This window comes from Biomphalaria glabrata, chromosome 9 (assembly GCF_947242115.1).
Source record: "Biomphalaria glabrata chromosome 9, xgBioGlab47.1, whole genome shotgun sequence".
Taxonomy (NCBI): Eukaryota; Metazoa; Mollusca; class Gastropoda; family Planorbidae; genus Biomphalaria; species Biomphalaria glabrata.
Window position 1 is genome coordinate 12,463,484 of NC_074719.1, and position 18,478 is coordinate 12,481,961.

The 18,478-nt window shown below is 36.0% G+C and overlaps 1 protein-coding gene across 6 annotated transcripts in view; it reads right to left on the bottom strand.

Annotated features, from left to right (window-relative positions):
* LOC106071279 (uncharacterized) overlaps positions 1-18,478 on the bottom strand; it is a 117,117-nt gene that overhangs the window by 52,466 nt on the left and 46,173 nt on the right. For 5 of the 6 annotated variants that reach the window (XM_056041902.1, XM_056041901.1, XM_056041900.1 and 2 more), the window contains exon 3: positions 10,154-10,289. The exons of the other annotated variant lie outside the window; for it this stretch is intronic. The gene's annotated coding sequence lies outside the window, so the exon portion shown is untranslated. The remainder of the gene's footprint in view (positions 1-10,153; positions 10,290-18,478) is intronic. 6 annotated transcript variants of the gene reach the window in all.

Consider the following 18,478-nt stretch of genomic DNA (forward strand, 5'->3'; position numbering starts at 1 on the left):
TAGAATTGTGTGAAACTCTGTAGAATAGTGTGAAACTCTGTAGAATAGTGTGTAGAATAGTGTGAAACTCTGTAGAATAATGTGAAACTCTGTAGAATTATGTGAAACTCTGTAGAGGTATGTGAAACTCTGTAGAGGTATGTGAAACTCTGTAGAATAGTGTGTAGAATAATGTGAAACTCTGTAGAATTATGTGAAACTCTGTAGAATTATGTGAAACTCTGTAGAATAGTGTGAAACTCTGTAGAGGTATGTGAAACTCTGTAGAATTATGTGAAACTCTGTAGAATAGTGTGAAACTCTGTAGAATTGTGTGAAACTCTGTAGAATTGTGTGAAACTCTGTAGAATAGTGTGAAACTCTGTAGAATTATGTGAAACTCTGTAGAATTATGTGAAACTCTGTAGAGGTATGTGAAACTCTGTAGAATAGTGTGAAACTCTGTAGAATTGTGTGAAACTCTGTAGAATAGTGTGAAACTCTGTAGAATTATGTGAAACTCTGTAGAATAGTGTGAAACTCTGTAGAATAGTGTGAAACTCTGTAGAGTTATGTGAAACTGTAGAGTTATGTGAAACTCTGTAGAATTATGTGAAACTCTGTAGAATTATGTGAAACTCTGTAGAGGTATGTGAAACTCAGTAGAGTTATGGGAAACTTGTCTGAAAAAAAAAATGATCTAAGTACGTGTGTATCGAATAAAACGCAGCTATCCCCACTACACAGGGCTCGAATTTCCCCTAGAACTACGTTCATACCCCTGAGCGTTAGGGGGTCACAAAGAATTCCGCTTACAAAAGTAACAACTCTGCTATGTTCTCGCACATCTATTTGACTATTTAATTGGTACTTCTGACGACCTGGATGTCCGACATCTGGATTCAATAACCGGAGAAGCTATCACGTGACCGGGCAGATGTTTACATCCTGAAGTGATACAGTCAACTGAAGTATTTAACACGGAGACCACATGACCAGACATTGTATATAGGCAAGTGCTGGAGTTTGACTTCGTCAGTTTATAATTGAATCTACCTCGAGGTGTGAAGTACTAAATATACACTGACTCAGAGAGGGAGGGGGAATAGGAGAGGTTTGATATACAGAGTAAACAAAAGGAATTGATCGAATTATTTTTGTTCTATTAACCACACATGGAAAAAGTTTTAAAAAAATGAAAAAATCAAAATATGGAAAGTCAAGTTATAAAAAAAAATAACAGGAACAACATTTAAAAATACTTTAAAAACATAACTTACACAAAGTGTTATTGTATCAATTACTTTGTAATAGATCTAGCTAGACCAACAACAATAAATTTGTGCGATTAGAAATACTAGTACCAATTGTTTTTGTTTAGTGCTATTTCAACGACCTGAACTCGAGCTCATACCTCAAGCCTCCTCAAGCCGACACACTAACCCAGTGTTTCTCAAACTGTGTGCCGCGGCACACTAGTGTGCCGCCGAAGATTTGCAGGTGTGCCGCGGGAGTTTTCAGAACGCCACACGTGCAGCGTTACACAGGTCTGCCTACTATTAAATGTTTATTTTACATTGCGACGACATCCCCACTTGCAATGACCAGTAATAGTAGTGGATCGCTCCATAGTGACGGAAAGGGGTGTTAGCTCTTCAGGTTATGGAATTGTCCACTATACATATATCATTATAATGACTCAAATGTAGGCCGCCTTAGCAGACGCACAGCAGTTCTTGAATTGGTAACGATAATAATAAGCGATGTGTTTCTTGTAAATTGTTTAGGTGTATGCTGATAATAACAAATTATTACTAAGCCTTATTCATTGTCATCCATGGAGAAATACGTTAGAAAGAATGAAACTGCGGAAGTGTTCAATGAAAAGCAAGGAACCAAACGAAGGTACAAAGAAGATTACATTGGATATGGTTTCATATCTTCTGGACCTGAAGATGCTGCATTGCCATTCTGTCTGATCTGCAATGCAATTCTGTCGAATAAGGCGCTTGTTTCAAGCAAATTGAAGAGACACTTGGAAACAAAACATCCAGCTGTAAAAGCGCAACCGAAGGAATACTTCGAAAACATCAGGGCTTAACAAAATAGACAAGCTTAGAAACTTACGAACTACCTAAAGCTGCCAGAAAAGGGATTAATAGCAAGTTATAAGGTTGCTCAGTTATTAGTAAAACGCAAGAAAGCACACACAGAGGCTGAATCAGTCATTGCACCAGCTTTAGCAATAGTTGTTGAAACTATCTATGGGCCAGATGCCGCCAAAAAAAGTTTAAAAAGTTCCTTTTTCAAATGGTACTATCTTGCGCAAAATTGAAGACTTATCGTCAGATTTACAAGTTCAAATCTGCGAACACTTTGACGTGACTGACGATGAAGTGTCTCTGCTGTGGTCTCTTCAAGTTGATGAATCCACTAATGTTAGTGGCAAAGCCCAGCTGCTAGCTTTTATTCGGTTCATAAAGAATGAAAAATGTGTCAACGAATTCTTATTTTGCAAAGACTTACCAACTACGACCAAAGGCGAAGATATCTTTAAGTGGTGAACGAAAACATTTTGCTATTCAAAGTACAGTGGAGAAAAACTTTGTAAGCGTTTGCACCGTTGGCTGTCCTTCCATGCAGGGAAATAGAAAGGGATTCGTCACTCTTGTGCGTCAAGAAAATCCAAATGTATTAGTTGTTCACTGCATGATCCACAGAGAAGCTCTTGCCTTCAAGTCTTTGCCGAAAGATTTGATGTCTGTTCTGGATCAAGTGATTGAAGTTGTAAACTTCCTCAAATCTCGACCGCTTGTATCCCGACTTTTCTCCGGGCTTTGTGAAGCAATTGATTCAGACTACAAATGTCTCCAGTATTACACCAACATTTGTTGGCTCTCCAGGGAAAAATTGTTAAAGCATGTCATCCAACTCAAGGCTGAGCTGGTTTCATTCTTGGAGGCTGAAAAAAAAGACTTTGGATTTTCTATTCATGACCTGATCTGGTGGGTTAAGGTGACATTTCTCTCTGATTTATTTGACAAATTAAATTCATTGAATTTAAGTCTTCAAGGACCATCGGAAACCATCATCATTGCATCCTCAAAACTGAAATCATTTGGTGAAAAGTTGTCTTTGTGGCAAAGTAAGATCAAGAAAGGACTGCTTTCCTACTTACAACGAATGTGCTTCAAATAAAGAAATCACCCCCGAAATTCTGGACACTTTGAAACACCTGCAGTCAATATTGCAGCATTACTTTCCAACAGTTGGAAGTAATGAATATGAATGGGTCAGCTATCCATTTGGAAACAATGAAGCTACAAATCTTACAACTGAAGGAGAAGAGCAGCTCATTGATTTAAAAAACGATGCAGTTCTTAAGTCAAATTTTGCCGAGAAAGCTTGGATGTGATTTGGATTTCAATCAACATGTTATATCCTGCAATCAGTTTAAAAGCAATCAAAATAATTCTTCCATTTGCATCTTCATGGTTTTACGAGTTTGGATTTTCAGCACTGACTGAAATCAAATCTAAGAAAAGAGAGACTTCTTACAATAGTCGATGACATGCGAGTTTGTTTGTCGACTTTGGAGCCTCAAAAACAGGCACACCCTTCACATTAAATGTAATACTTAAAAACACGTAAAATCTTTTTTTCTTTTTATTATAAAACAACTGTTGCTCTTCGTGGTGTGCCGCGAAATTTTTGTAGTTTGTTTACTGTGCCGGCAGCCAAAAAAGTTTGAGAAACACTGCACTAACCACTTATGAAAATTAAAGATGTTATAGTTATATTTTGTTTGTTTTAAACTTACTTTAAAGCGGCGACCTATAAAGGTGACTAATTCAGCTTATACCACCACTTCAGTCAAGTACAATTTCTTTCTTTTGTTTGAGATACCATACAGAATAATTAATTACCGAAAGTTAATTAACTAACTGGTAATTTTTTTTTAAATTGTTCTTGTGCTGTGCAAAATTTCAGCTTAATCCGAGATTGGGTGTCCGAGAAATAACGTGTACAGACAGACAGAGTTGATATACGCTTTGTAATAAGAAGTTAAAACGGGAGTACATCTTATTGTCAACATTAACCAACCCATCCCTTTTTATCTCCCCTCTCACTGTCTTTGATCATTTAGCCAGCACCTTCATGGTTTGAAATGAACAACTAAAATAACTTCTAGATTAAGTAATGTTCCTATTTGTTCAGAAAAACAAAATTCACATAATTCGGGTGTTCCCCCCCCCCCCCCCCCATTTAATTAAGTCAGAAAGATGGACAACAATAATTCACATATTCGCAGACATCTAAGGGCTGACTTATCGTAAAAAAAGAAAAGTGTCAAATTTGGAATTCCGGAGAAGTTGTGTGTGTGTGTGTTTCTTTATGAGCCAAGCCACACCGGGAACTCCCGATACGGCGAGAGTAACTGCGAGAAATGGGTTGGGATGGCGAACTTCTCTCGTGCATTAGATTTGAAGAGTTCCTCCTAATAGACCGACATCACGAAACGAGGGGTGAAAATGGTGAGTATACATCTCAAGGGAATTCCTGATTAGATTTACGCACATTAATTTTTATACGCGCGTGGGGGAGACTGTTTTTTTGCGCGCGTTTTCTCTGAACTTGAATGAGCTTCAGGAGCGATAGTATCTATACAAAGGGGCATTTTCTGATTTGGGCGGACTACTGTCTCTAAACATAGACTCCTGGCATAGACCCTGTCTTTGTCTACACAACGAGAGAAGAGAGTGTGTTTGTTTTGGGGGGAGAGATAGAGCCAAGAAAATAACGCTGTCTTATGATACTTTAAAGGAATTATGGGATATGTCTGCCGGAGCAGAGGCGCGAGCGTGTTGGTTTCATCTTGATCCGTCTTCAGGGACGGTGACTTACACAAGTGAGAGGCGCCGGGGGGGATGGAGAACTGAAGGGCGTAGGATTGTATAACTAGGGAGTCTCGGTGTCTAGTGACGGTATATTTATTTTACATATGTAGGCAACGTCTTCCAAAGGTTATTTTATTGGATTTTCGTTGAGTTCAAAAGATGTAGAAACATCTCCACCTAATTTATTTCAGTAACATTGTCTAAGGAATGGGTCGAAGTCACACATCTTCTACGTGAAACACCGAGGAGGAGTCTTCAAGTTGTATTTTATTCCTTTCCTGCATGTTTAATTAAACATTTGATTGATACATCTGTTTGTTATTTCACAAGAAAAACGTGTGTGTAAAATAATCGACCTCACAGGGTCCTGAAAGGGTCCTCATTATTTCTTTTACCAAGTCATACGGTAAAAAGATATAAAAAGGCAACAATGCTGCCAACATTGCCAATTTTCATAGGGCCTCAATTTTCCAAAGTCAGAATATACTGAGATAGTAAATGGTCAGGTAGACATTAACATCTGAGTGTTAAATTTTTTATCAGGCCAATGAAGCAACAGTGGTTGGTACCTTTAGAATAATAAGAATATTTCAGCACTAATAAAGGCGTCGTCTTTCTTGTGATTCGGATGGGAGCTTGTCCATTTCTCATTTATTCTATTCACTATTAGTTTCTTCATTTCTTCTGGTTAGAGAGCAATGTTTACACATAGTCCGAAGCATCAAATCAAAACATCACACCAAAACGTCATGTCAAAACGTCACGCCAAAATGTCACGCCTAAACTTCAAGCCACAAATCAAGCACATTGAAGTGGTCATTGGCTGTGGCATATCAGCTTGTCAGCATAGCGTCAGAAATGACCAAACATCAGTCGTAGACTATCTAGTAGCCAGTAAAATGTATTTATCAAACTAAAGGTCAACAGTACAGCCAGAGGAGTAAGCTTATTCGAATGTGTCCAACTAATTAATGATATACCCCCACGCTTCATCAGTTTCAATAACTTTAATGGCGACATGGTGCACTATGTCACCTTGGTTGGGGGGAAGTAACTAATTGATGTCGTGAGGACTATATACATAAGAGAACTTTAATGTCGACATGGTGCACTGTCACCTTGGTTGGGGGGAAGTAACTAATTGATGTCGTGAGGACTATATACATAAGAGAACGTTAATGTCTTCCGTGTCTCCCTCAGGCTGTAGTAATGATCTATCAGGTGCCACTACAGATACTGTAAACATCTGCTGATCTGCTCTCACAGACTAATTCCAATGCCAGGTTACATCTAGCTCTGTCCGTTTGTTCATTTCACTTCGAGCTTGTTCACACATTGTTTACCTCTTATCTAGATTGTACACTGGTGTGTGAGGTGTGTGTGTGAAGTGTGTGTGTGTGTGAGTGAAAGAAAGAAATAGAGAGAGATAGATAGAGCCTTCCAATAAGACAGACTCATCGTTTGCCTCAGACACATTCATTACTAATTAGCAAGGAGATGAAAGGCAACACTTTCCAGAAGTTCTCAAACATTTGAAATCAAGGAGCTCTTCTCCAATGAGACCCCACCACGATCTATTGCTCTGTCTACATGACAAGGTCATCATGATGTGTCGAACTTTAAAAAGCACCACTTATACGATTGGATCCGTTCCAAATACATGTCATTCATGTCTTACATGTCATTGCATTTCTAGATTTCTCAAATCTCATCTAGGTTTTGTAAAAACTAGAAAAAACTTTTTCATGAAGTACCTCAAAGAATTTCTTAGCTCCAAACTTCTTTGATTCATGAGATTTTTTAAAAATGAAAAATTTTTTGAAAATTTCTTTTGAAATTCTTAAGGAATTCAAATATGTATTCATTGACTAGAAAATCTAACTGAAAATATCAATGTAATATCTTTGTATCTTGTAAAGACATGGCGATGGTTGCAACTCTTGCGTTGTTCAGGAGAGAAGGCCACCACGTTCCGACATCAGAGACTTGGATGTTCTTATAAGATGTTGTGCTTGGTAGACATTCTGCTGCAGGGACCCCGAGAATTGCGTTATGATGAAAATGTTGCTGCTGTTGAGAGCCAGAATGCATGTTGGAGGTCATGACCTGACAGAGTAAGTAGATCTCAAGATTGTTGCATCAGAGATTCAGACTCATAGGCTCTACTAAACACTTAAGACATATCGTGGAAGCAGTTTTGGAACCCCTTTTAGATCCCACACATATTTCCTTGTTTAGAACAAAGAGAAAGAGAAGACTGCAATGTGTCTCATGTTTCAAGGTCTAGAACAAACTGTACCTTGTGAACCCCAGGAAGTGAAGCCAGGTTTAATTGTACCGATCTTTTTTCTTTAAACACGTGATTCGTTTCCTTGTTTACAAATAAATGAATGTGTTGGCTGGAGAGGTGTGGGACAAGTTGGATTGTAGCTTTCTAAGATACACAATCCAAGAAGATATTTTAGGATTGTTGATTGTATACGTCATTTCAGCCCCTCCCCCCCCCCCCGAGTTTTTGTTCTGGGATTCAACCCACGTGATTGCAGGCAGCCAATTAAAGAAAATCTTGGCCAAAACTTATTGTATGCCAGAGATTATGTGACCTGTAGGAGTGCATATCTTGAGCTGAACAGAAAATCTCCTTTAAACAATGAGCTATAGTCTCGATGTAAGGCGTGGACTTGAGTGTCTTTCTACGATATGCCAATACTGACTCAATACCTTTTTTTTATTGTTAGACCTATCTTAACGATGGTGTCATGTGGCTAGCCACTCCCTTTACCTGCTCCAACTTGTTTAATAATAATAATAATAATAATAATAATAATGATAATAATAATAAGAAAGTTAAGTGGACTGTTACATCCTATAAACCCTGCAGTTATGTTTAAAAACTCAGTCATCATCGGGAGATGAACTCTTCAATTTGGATTTTACAGAAAAGTTTATGAGTTAATTTTAGCAAGTATTTTAGTTGGATCGGACGCACATTGCATTAACGAACCAATGAAGTTTTTTATCCAATTATACGAGATTTCGGACGCAATAGAGAAAGTTTGATTCATGTTTGAAGCTCACAAGAGCTAATTAAATTTTGATATATAAATATATACTTTGAAAAAAAACACTTATATAAGGGAAAAAAATAATAAAAGATGATTTATAGATATACATCCCAATACTGTAAGATTTATTTCCTTTTTTAATCAAACACAATTATTATATTACAACTAATTAATTATCATTATTTAAAAAAAAATGATTCATGTTTTTCGGGACAATAAATAATTGTGCAGGGTTTCAACTTGATCTGAGACTGGGAAGTGGGAGAATGAACATGCTCATGTACCAAACAAGACTGACGGGGTTAATAGAAGCTTTGTAAAAAAGGTCAAAAACTTCATCTGTAATGTACACTCTTAAAAAAAATACTAGAAATTACTGTGTAGTTAGCTGTCACTTTTGTTTTAATGTTTTTTTTTTTGTTTTTTTTTTTAGTTGGAAAATAAAAGGTTGGAGTTATGCTCCTTGACACGTCTCTCTAGATTCGACTGCTACAACTATTTCTAGAACTGAGCCATTTGTTTTGTAGATAGCATCATGGCGTGTCATAAAGAGCTAAAAGGGAATATAAAGAAATGTATTCTATAAAGGTGAGATCGCCAAGTGACTGAATGACTCCCATGCCCAGGTAGGCTACATAACAGAAACAAGGTGACCTCCTCAAATATTGGCACGAAGATAGAATCGTACGTTTCAAAATGGAGTCATTTGGGTGAAGGGAGATAATCTTCTACAGTAGAAACTGAATGATTCTTTTGTGTATGATTTAGTTTTGATAAAAAAAAAAATTTTCAATACAAACATTTCATTTTGTCACATTTTAAAATATTTTAATTAAATACAAATCTTTATTTATAAATGAGCGTCCAAAGCTTGTAAAACAAACAATAACCAAAAAAAAAATAATTAAAGTGCACTTGTATTAATTTAAATACGTAAGAATTAATTTGAGTAATATAGACCAGGAATAATACTATTGCACATAGGCGGAGGAAATTAAATATACACATGCGTGTGCTGGCTGTGCGCATCGTGCACGGCCCCGAGCGAGTGTCGTACGTAGAGCCTGAAGCCGTAAGCGCTAACCATATATACCGTACAACATTTGACTAACAAGCTCATCCGCCTCAGAGAACATAATACTTTACATACGCACTGTATTATTTACCAGTTTCACTACTTTACATACTGTATTATAAATGTTTTTCATTTAAGATTTTACCGTTAATCAAGATAACTAATGATTCAGTAACATTTGTCATGAAAAATCAACAAACTAACTATTTCTGCTGAACTCTCTGGAGTCGGAAAGCAGCCATTACTTACAGAGGTGAACCAGAACACTTGCAATAGAACTAAGACTTGCTTCGTAGTTGCCTTGACGATCACAGAAATCACAAATTCTATTGCGTTTTGCTGTGAGAACTGGTTGATAAGATCCAATGCTGAAGCAAGTTTCGATTGACAAAACAGCTGAACTACACAGTCTGGTTTGCGACATTGTCGAGCGTTGATAGTTTGTGCTACGTTTCAACTTTAAAATAATATCTTTCCGCGCTCGCAACGGTCACTGGAATTGTTAACATCATTCTGTATGCAATAGCAATGATGTGAACAGTATCTCGAATCTCCTTTAGTAGAATGAATGCTATACTATTAACCAGGTAATCTTAAGAACAATGAAATTATTATATACAAGGGTTTTCAAGTACAATGTTGTGATATGAGGCACATACATTCTTTAAGTCAACACTTTTTGTTTCCTTTTGAAGAGCTCATTTGGTCTTGGGCCGGACGCAATGAACCGAGACCAATCGTGGCAGAATGAACCCCTCCCCGCCATGGTTGCTCCGCCACTGGATGTAATATTAATAATAATTTGTTAATTACGATCTTTATATTAATTGTTATGTCATGACACAATGACGGACAGTAAATGACGACAACTTACTTAGAGGATATTTTCAAATTGTATATAATGTTCCTACATGTCCTAAAATTTTTAAAAATGTCTTCTTTCAAATTGTTATATTTAAAGATAGATTTCTATTCCAACGTTTGCCTTGGAATCAACGGAATGACTGAATGTCTTCTAGTAACTTTTCTTTCCAAGAAGGATAAGTAGGTCAATAAAAGAGCAGCTGAAGGATAGAAAAGTCTATCTTGACGTCAGAAATAGATGTTTTGGGGTCAGAGATCTGAGGAGATCTTACCTTAATCTCAAGATTCTTCAATACCTCGTTTGCGTATTGACAGAAATGATTCTGTAGTAATTAGATCAATCCACGAGCTATTCCTGATCCAGTCAGAAGGTTTATCTTCTTCACGATTGGAGGGGAGGACTAGGAACTGGGGAAGAGATACGGTCAATTAGAAGTGTTGAGTTATAACACGGAACAGTTAGAAGAGTTGAGTTATAACATGGAACAGTTAGAAGAGTTGAGTTATAACATCGAACAGAAGTAGGATAAAGATTTGTACAACGTCTTATAATATGAAGGAAAAAAAAATCTAGAAACACGAAGTTATAACTTAGCTTCGAAAGAATGTTGAAGTTTGGGATAAATAAATAATAATAATACTAGTGACTAACACGTACACTATGTGTAATACAAGTGACTAACATACGTAAAATGTGTGCATTACTAGTGACTAACATATGTACACTATGTGTAATACAAGTGACAGACTGACATAATTTTGAGTACTTCTATGAAGATTTTACAAATCATAAAAGTTATGGATCAAACATTGTCTCCCTACTAATGGAAGAACATACAATGATTGGTAGCTAGTAAACAATATATTGATGTCACATTCTTTTCTTCTAGAAATGTTAACTAGTAGGAAATGTTGACACTGAACCAAGACTCTGAATTTGTAGACAATTAATATGTTAGTAATTGGATGCTGTAAGTGTCTTTAAATTACACACAAACTCACAGAATCGAAAACTGTTTCGTCTTCTTGGTATTTTGAACTGTATTCACTGCTGGTAGTGCATATATTATTATTGTTTTTTAAAGGAACTAATGGGAAAGTAGTTATTTATAAATGTTTCCCCTAATTTAAATGATTATGTTTACCAGAATTCTTTGAGACCTAATTCGCAGTTCTTTGAAATTCCCATTGTGATAAAAATAGAAACAGCATATCACAATCATTATCTCCCCTTCATTGTCCAATACGTTTCTTTCGTTAATCTCCTCATCCATGTCCAGCTTATCTCTTTCTAAATAATGTCCGGGTTATCTCTCTCTAAATAATGTCCGGGTTATCTCCCTCATACTTGCCAAGCTTACTTTCCCCATTTGGTTCCCTTTTCCTTTTTCCTAAATAGAGAAAATAAAAAAAGAGGTTGGGGGGGGGGGGGAGAACACGCAAACATAGAGAGGTAAAGATTGAAAGTTTAAATGATAAAACTTTATCACGTGATTCCAAAACGATATTCTGAACTACGTACAACGTGATTATGTGGTCAGAGATGTTTTTATGAACACTTTAAAATACCATGTCTGAGTCTGAGAAAAACTGACGACAAATCTAGACCATCCACCAGACCATGTAAATTATGAGTGAGTCTGGTGTGAATGTACACTTTGGTTTCTTATAGTTATAATGTATTTTGTTTGGTGTAATGCACAAATTGTAAGACAATTTCCATACGGACAATAAAGATTATTATTATTATTATTATTATTATATATGTTGGATTCAAGAAACAAATGTTCATTAAATGTTGCAGGAAATGACCCTAGTACTCTACTAATCAGTCACGTTCAGAGATAAAAAAAACAAACAGCAACACTATTGAATAATGCGATTTTTGGGTTGTCTTTACTTCAAATCGAGATAGATCTAAAGTCTATACTGTATTCATTTTAAACCTATATTTATATGACTATTTTATTATTACATTATTTTTAAAAATTGACTATACAATAGAACATTATGATTGTCTACACTGTATATAACTGCACTTGTATTTATGACTAGCCTATTCATACGAAAGAGACTCCTACAAACTTCATTCCTAAAATTTTTTTTTCTTTTGGGGTGGGGGTCGTTAGGGGTTAGTATTGTACGTGGATTAGGTTCGTACCCGGCTCAATCCAGACGACTGTCCAGTGAGCATACTACGCGAATCATAAATCCATAATAACTCTGCATTTATGTAAATTATGAAAACTATATTTTGTCTTCCTAATCAGAAAAGAATTGTATAAGTTGCTAAGATATGTTAGAGTAGGAAAGGCATATTACATACAATTTTACTTGTACAAAAGTCAACCTCTATACATGTTTTCTGTTTATTGGAAGGAGTCGAAGGTAAAATTTCTGTTCGGTTCCTTGCAGGACACGTTTTTTCACCTAATTGTATTGCAATTGTCCGAATACATATCGCAATGTGAATGACAACGAAGAAAAAAAATGTTGAGTAATTAGCAATCAACTCAAGAGTGAAAAAAAAAGAAAGAAAACGCTTTTCTCACCTCCACACCCACAGCCCATTCATTTAAAAAAAAATCCTGAATGCGCTTTTAGCAAATCCATATCAACGCATTCACATCGATTCTTAATCCAAGGGGAGGTAAGTTTTGTCTACAGGAAATTAGCAGGAGTTATTGTTTTCTTTGTTAATATCCCGTGATGCCCATAACTTCCTGTCTTGTAAAAGGAGTTAAAAAAAAAATAAAAACGTGTTTTATCACAAGGGAATCATTTTGAAAGTCAACATCCCAAACGATTGTCCAGAAGATGAAATAACAACCAAATGTCCCAACCCAGTTCTGCTATTTATATTCTCTGTCGTCTTTTTTATGATCTCACTTCCTTCTGTCAGTGACCTTGTAACAAATGTCATTGCGTAAAGCCCCCCACCTCTTCCCCCCCCCCTCCACCCCTGTAACTTTTGGCTGTACTCCTCAGCTGTGAGTTTCCTAGCTTTTTGTAAGCATGTCTACGTGCTGAGTGGCATACCGTTTGAAGTTGAGATAATGTCTGGCATTGGATTGTTAGGCCTCTGCATTTGTTTTGGGGGGGGGGGTGCCACTTGTAGCTTGACTTTTAGTTCATTACACATAAGCGTAGTTTTATGAATTAGTTTGAATAAGTCATGTAATTAAATTCGTAATTGACTAGTAATAATAAATCTGTGCGATTAGAAATATTTTTACCAACTAATTTTGTTTAGCGCAATTTCATGCTTTTAGCGTTCTCACAACGCTATGATCCTATCACTTGTCTGGACCAGTTGGGAATAGGCTGGGGGCGGGGGCGGAAAGAGGGTGTCATGGTGAATGTTTTCTTGGTCGATTTTTAAAAAATGTTTCGAAATAAAAAAAAGAAGATGAAAGACCTGAATTTGAACTCGAGAGCTCAAGCATCCAATAGATTCTTCAAGACAACAAGATAACCACTATGCCAGCGAATCGCTTATGAAAATAGAAGGTTTTATAGTTATTTATTGTTAGATTCAAACTTTAAAGTTGCGACATACAAAGTATAAAGTGGGCTAATTTAACTTTTACCACCATATTATTCAAGTACAATTTCTTTCCTTTATTTAATACCTAAAAAATTTACCAATACTTAATTGACTAATTGTTTATATTTTTTATGAACTTGAGTTTTCAAGTAAAAGAAATAATTTTGTCAAATTTCAGCTTAATCCAAGATTGGATGTGGGAGAAAAAAATGTGTACAAACTTTTTACCAGACATCTACATACTTCCTCCCTCATCTACATATTTCCTCCCTCATCTACATATTTCCTCCCTCATCTACATACCTCTTCCCTCATTTACATACCTCCAACCATCTTTACTAATTACTAGAAAGTAAGGCTAGTGTATAATTCACCATCCTAAGGAGTGAAACTCACAAAGAGATTGATGATTGGATTGTTTCTAGTCTGAAACATAGACATTCATTCTCCTCCAATCGTTTTATTCTGATAAAACAAATCTCTTCTAATGGTTTATTGTTAATTAGGGTTGAGTTGAAACGAAATCAAATGTATATGGTTTTAATTGTCTTTTTAGTAAATTAACTTTCTTGAAATGATTTGTAAGTTATGTCAGTGTCTGTAGGCTGCGGACACACACACACACACGCACATACTGATATACATTGACGTAAGCCTCAGATTTAACGCTGGATAATGTGGTATATTTTTCTTAGTGGTATTAGACAATGAAATGCGTTGCCTGAATGGGCGAAGAAAGCCAAAGATTTAAGAGAAAGTCTTTAATTAAACAAGCGCGACTAGATTAACACTAGCTAGGCGTTGGGTGTAATTATCTTCTCTTTTGAACAAAAATCTTTAATTAATAAGATAAGATACGAAGAACTGTTCGATAGCACAGAAACTCGAGGCTCGCTGGAGCAATGCCTTAACTCTTTTCTAATGTTCGGAATGCAAGAGATGGCTTGGCGACCAGCTTCATTCGTAATAATGGGCCTCCAATGCCAATGTACACAGGACCTCTACATTTCAAAAAGTCTAGGCCTATTGACAAATATACATGACCATGCAGTGACAAACATACATTGACATGTACTGACAAACATACTTTGACATGTACTGACAAACTGACATGTACTGACAGGCACACTTAATGACAGATTTGTCTACACCCTATACGTTTTCTCAAAGAGATAGCAGCTCTCAAGCCTGACACTAAACTAGACAGATAAAGAAGTCAGCATTCTTGTCGTATGACAATGACAATTGCCGTGATAAGCGTTACAAGAACAGACAGATTCGCACTGACGTGCACCGCAAGGGTGTGGTTGATGCGTAAACTTGCTGCCCTGGCTCGGAAATCTGTTTGGGATTTTCCCTGAAACTTGAGAACTCCATGTAGTGCACTCTAAAGGCTATTTGTCGAGACAGTTGACTGGAGCAAGACTTGGCCAGGGTAACCAGACTTCTCATGTCATATCAACCTTAAGTGTCTGTAAATGAAACTGGCAGTCACACTAAAAGATGCTCCGATTATTTACTGGATGTAGAGAGAAGATTGTTGTTGACTTTGAAAACTTCTACTGGCGTTATAGAGTGCGGTTAACGAATACTGAGTAGGTTTAAGGCGAGTTGAGAACATAGCAGACAACGAACAAAGATACAAAGTAAATCTTATCTTATCTTATCTTATCTTATACAGACATTCTTGCAAAAGAGTAATTACGTCCTACGCGTTTGCATGTGTTAAGTGGAATGCGTGGTCGAGAGGCTAAGTGCGCTTGAACGTAGCTTGGCTCGAGGTTCGACACCCGACTCGAGCAGAGTTGTGTTTACTGAGCGCCTAAAGGCAGCACGAAAAACCAACTCCCAGATACCCCCTCCCTCCCACTGGTCCACAAATGAGATTGGACCAAAGCGCTCTGAGCATGCTATAAGCATGAAAGTAGCGCTATTTAAAAAACAAACACCAAAAACCGTAATCTACCCGTACATGTTAATTAGAAGCTCTGCAATCTCATTGGTTTGACTGGCTTATTCAGAACAAGACGTTCCTTGCTCTAAAAGCACTAGAGTAAAAAATCTGAAAGGTTTTGTTATTGTGTCGAGTTAGATTTTGTTATAAAATATGATTAATAAAGTCTAGAACATTTATTTTATCTCATATCAACTTGATTTTGTCTATATTATCATAAAAGTTATATTTGGTATTGCTCACAAGGAAGTCACTCATGTAATCAAAAGCATTATTAGTTAAGATAAGAAAAAAAAGTCAATAGCATGTAACACTATATGGGTCTTTGAGTACACGTTGACTTTGAACTGCCAGTGAACCAAATAATTGTTCTTTTCTTCTCTGTAGTTTACGATATTGCAGGTAGATAATTGGTATGTGGGTGTTTAGTTGTCTACCAGCATTGCTGGTACAATTTGATGCTACAATTCAACGACCGTCAACAACAGGGACTAATTCAGCTTATATCAAAAACGTCAGTCAAGTACAATTTCTTTCCCTTTTCCGAGATAAATATAATAATTAATTACCAATAATTAATTAATAACATGAAGTTCTCAAGTTTCAGGAAAAATCCCATATAGATTTCCGAGCCAGGGAAGCAAGTTTGGTTACTATTTTATATTGATTCTTGTATTGTCAGGTAATAATAATAATAATAATAATCTTTATTATCCGTAAGGAAATTTGTCTTACAATTTGTGCATTACACCAAACAAAAAACATTATAACTATAAGAAACCAAAGTGTACATTCACACCAGACTCACTCATAATTTACATGTGACAAAGTTTATACCAGATTGTTCTTATTTAATGATTTGATTGCCAGGGGAACAAAAGAGTGTTTGTGTCTGTTTGTCTTTGCTATCGGTGTCTTGTATCTCTTTTGTGATGGTAAAATCACAAAATCCTGACACAAAGGGTGATTCTTTATTTCGAGGATCTTGTTAGCTTTTTTATAGATGTTTGTCTCAAACAACTGCCCAAAAGTAATAATCATGCAAAATTTCATCTGAATCCGAGAGTGTCGGAGAAATAACTTTTTACCAGACAGAGAAATACACATTATAAGTGTTTCACAGCTTTGAAAAGAAAAAAAAAAAAAGCCAATAGGATGTAACAATATATGGGTTTTTGCGTACACGTTGTCTGTGTATCGATTGTGAACCATTAATTGTTCTTTTCTTCTCTGTAGTTTATGATATTGCAGGTAGATAATTGGTATTTGGGTGTCCCATATTATTAGAACTAAATAACCTTATATAATAAAAGAAGCATAAAAGTTATTAGATATTAATACCAGGGATGCCACAGAGAGGCACTCACATTCCAGTCAGTGCGTCTCAACGCAGGGGAAAATATTTACATTGACTCATTTATCTTCCCCTTTTATACAGCATTTTATGAAGGCTAACTCCCCTTGGCATTAAAATTATGACGACAGATTAGTTAAAGATTGACGTAATCTAGAACTTCTCATAGATCAACGCAATCTAAAATGGGACATAACTTGCCTATTAAAAACAGTTTCTCCCCCTCACAGACTTCATGATGACGGTTTCTGTATAACATTTTCGGAATTATGTAGCTCTTAGACAGAATTTTATCATCAGCTATATTAAACATACATAATACTATGATTGATCATGGTTATATAAAGATGCATATCAAATAAAATAGACTTTAATGACTTTATAGAAAGATATATTAGCACTTTGCGTGATAGATAGAATGATACGCATATTTTTAGAATGTCTCACCTAAGCTTGCAAACTCTTCATTGGTATGTGAGTGGGTGGACACAGATATCGAAAAAAGCTCTAACGATTTTTCTAGCAACTTGAAAGTTTATGTCTACTAGCTAATTGGCTACACAATAAAAATTCTAGTTTGACCGTTGTTATATTTCAAAATATCAACATCTTAAAATTATATGTGTCGTGGGGACATTATAACTTACAAGAAGTCGTTACTGAATAGATTGTCAAAACACTATAACTTGAAAGAAGTTGTCACTGGATAGACTGTCAAAACACTATAACTTACAAGAAGTCGTTACTGAATAGATTGTCAAAACACTATAACTTGAAAGAAGTCGTTACTGAAAAGATTGTCATGACACTATAACTTGAAAGAAGTTGTCACTGGATAGACTGTCAAAACACTATAACTTACAAGAAGTCGTTACTGAATAGATTGTCAAAACACTATAACTTACAAGAAGTCGTTACTGAATAGATTGTCAAAACACTATAACTTACAAGAAGTCGTTACTGAATAGATTGTCAAAACACTGTAACTTACAAGAAGTCGTTACTGAATAGATTGTCAAAACACTATAACTTACAAGAAGTCGTTACTGAATAGATTGTCAAAACACTATAACTTGAAAGAAGTCGTTACTGAATAGATTGTCAAAACACTATAACTTGAAAGAAGTCGTTACTGAATAGATTGTCAAAACACTATAACTTGAAAGAAGTCGTTACTGAATAGATTGTCAAAACACTATAACTTGAAAGAAGTCGTTACTGAATAGATTGTCAAAACACTATAACTTGAAAGAAGTCGTTACTGAATAGATTGTCAAAACACTATAACTTGAAAGAAGTCGTTACTGAATAGATTGTCAAAACACTATAACTTGAAAGAAGTCGTTACTGAATAGATTGTCAAAACACTATAACTTGAAAGAAGTCGTTACTGAATAGATTGTCATGACACTATAACTTGAAAGAAGTCATTTTGTTGACACTATTACTTGTAAAAGGTGGTGCAAGTATTGAAATGTCTATTTGTGTGTGTGTGTGGCAAACTCAGCCTTTATATATGTGGAAATGGACACTATCTAGACTTGAACCCGGGCCCACAGGTAACTTGCTACCCAATGAGATAAGAACCAACTGTAACGACAGTGACAGCATATAGAAGCAACTCTTTCTGAGAGCAAGGTAAATACTTGTGTCATCACCATGGATACGGTCAAAAGACAAATGCTTATAATGAAATGTGGTGTTGGTAATACAAAAATGTGTTTACAGTTAACAAGAACAAA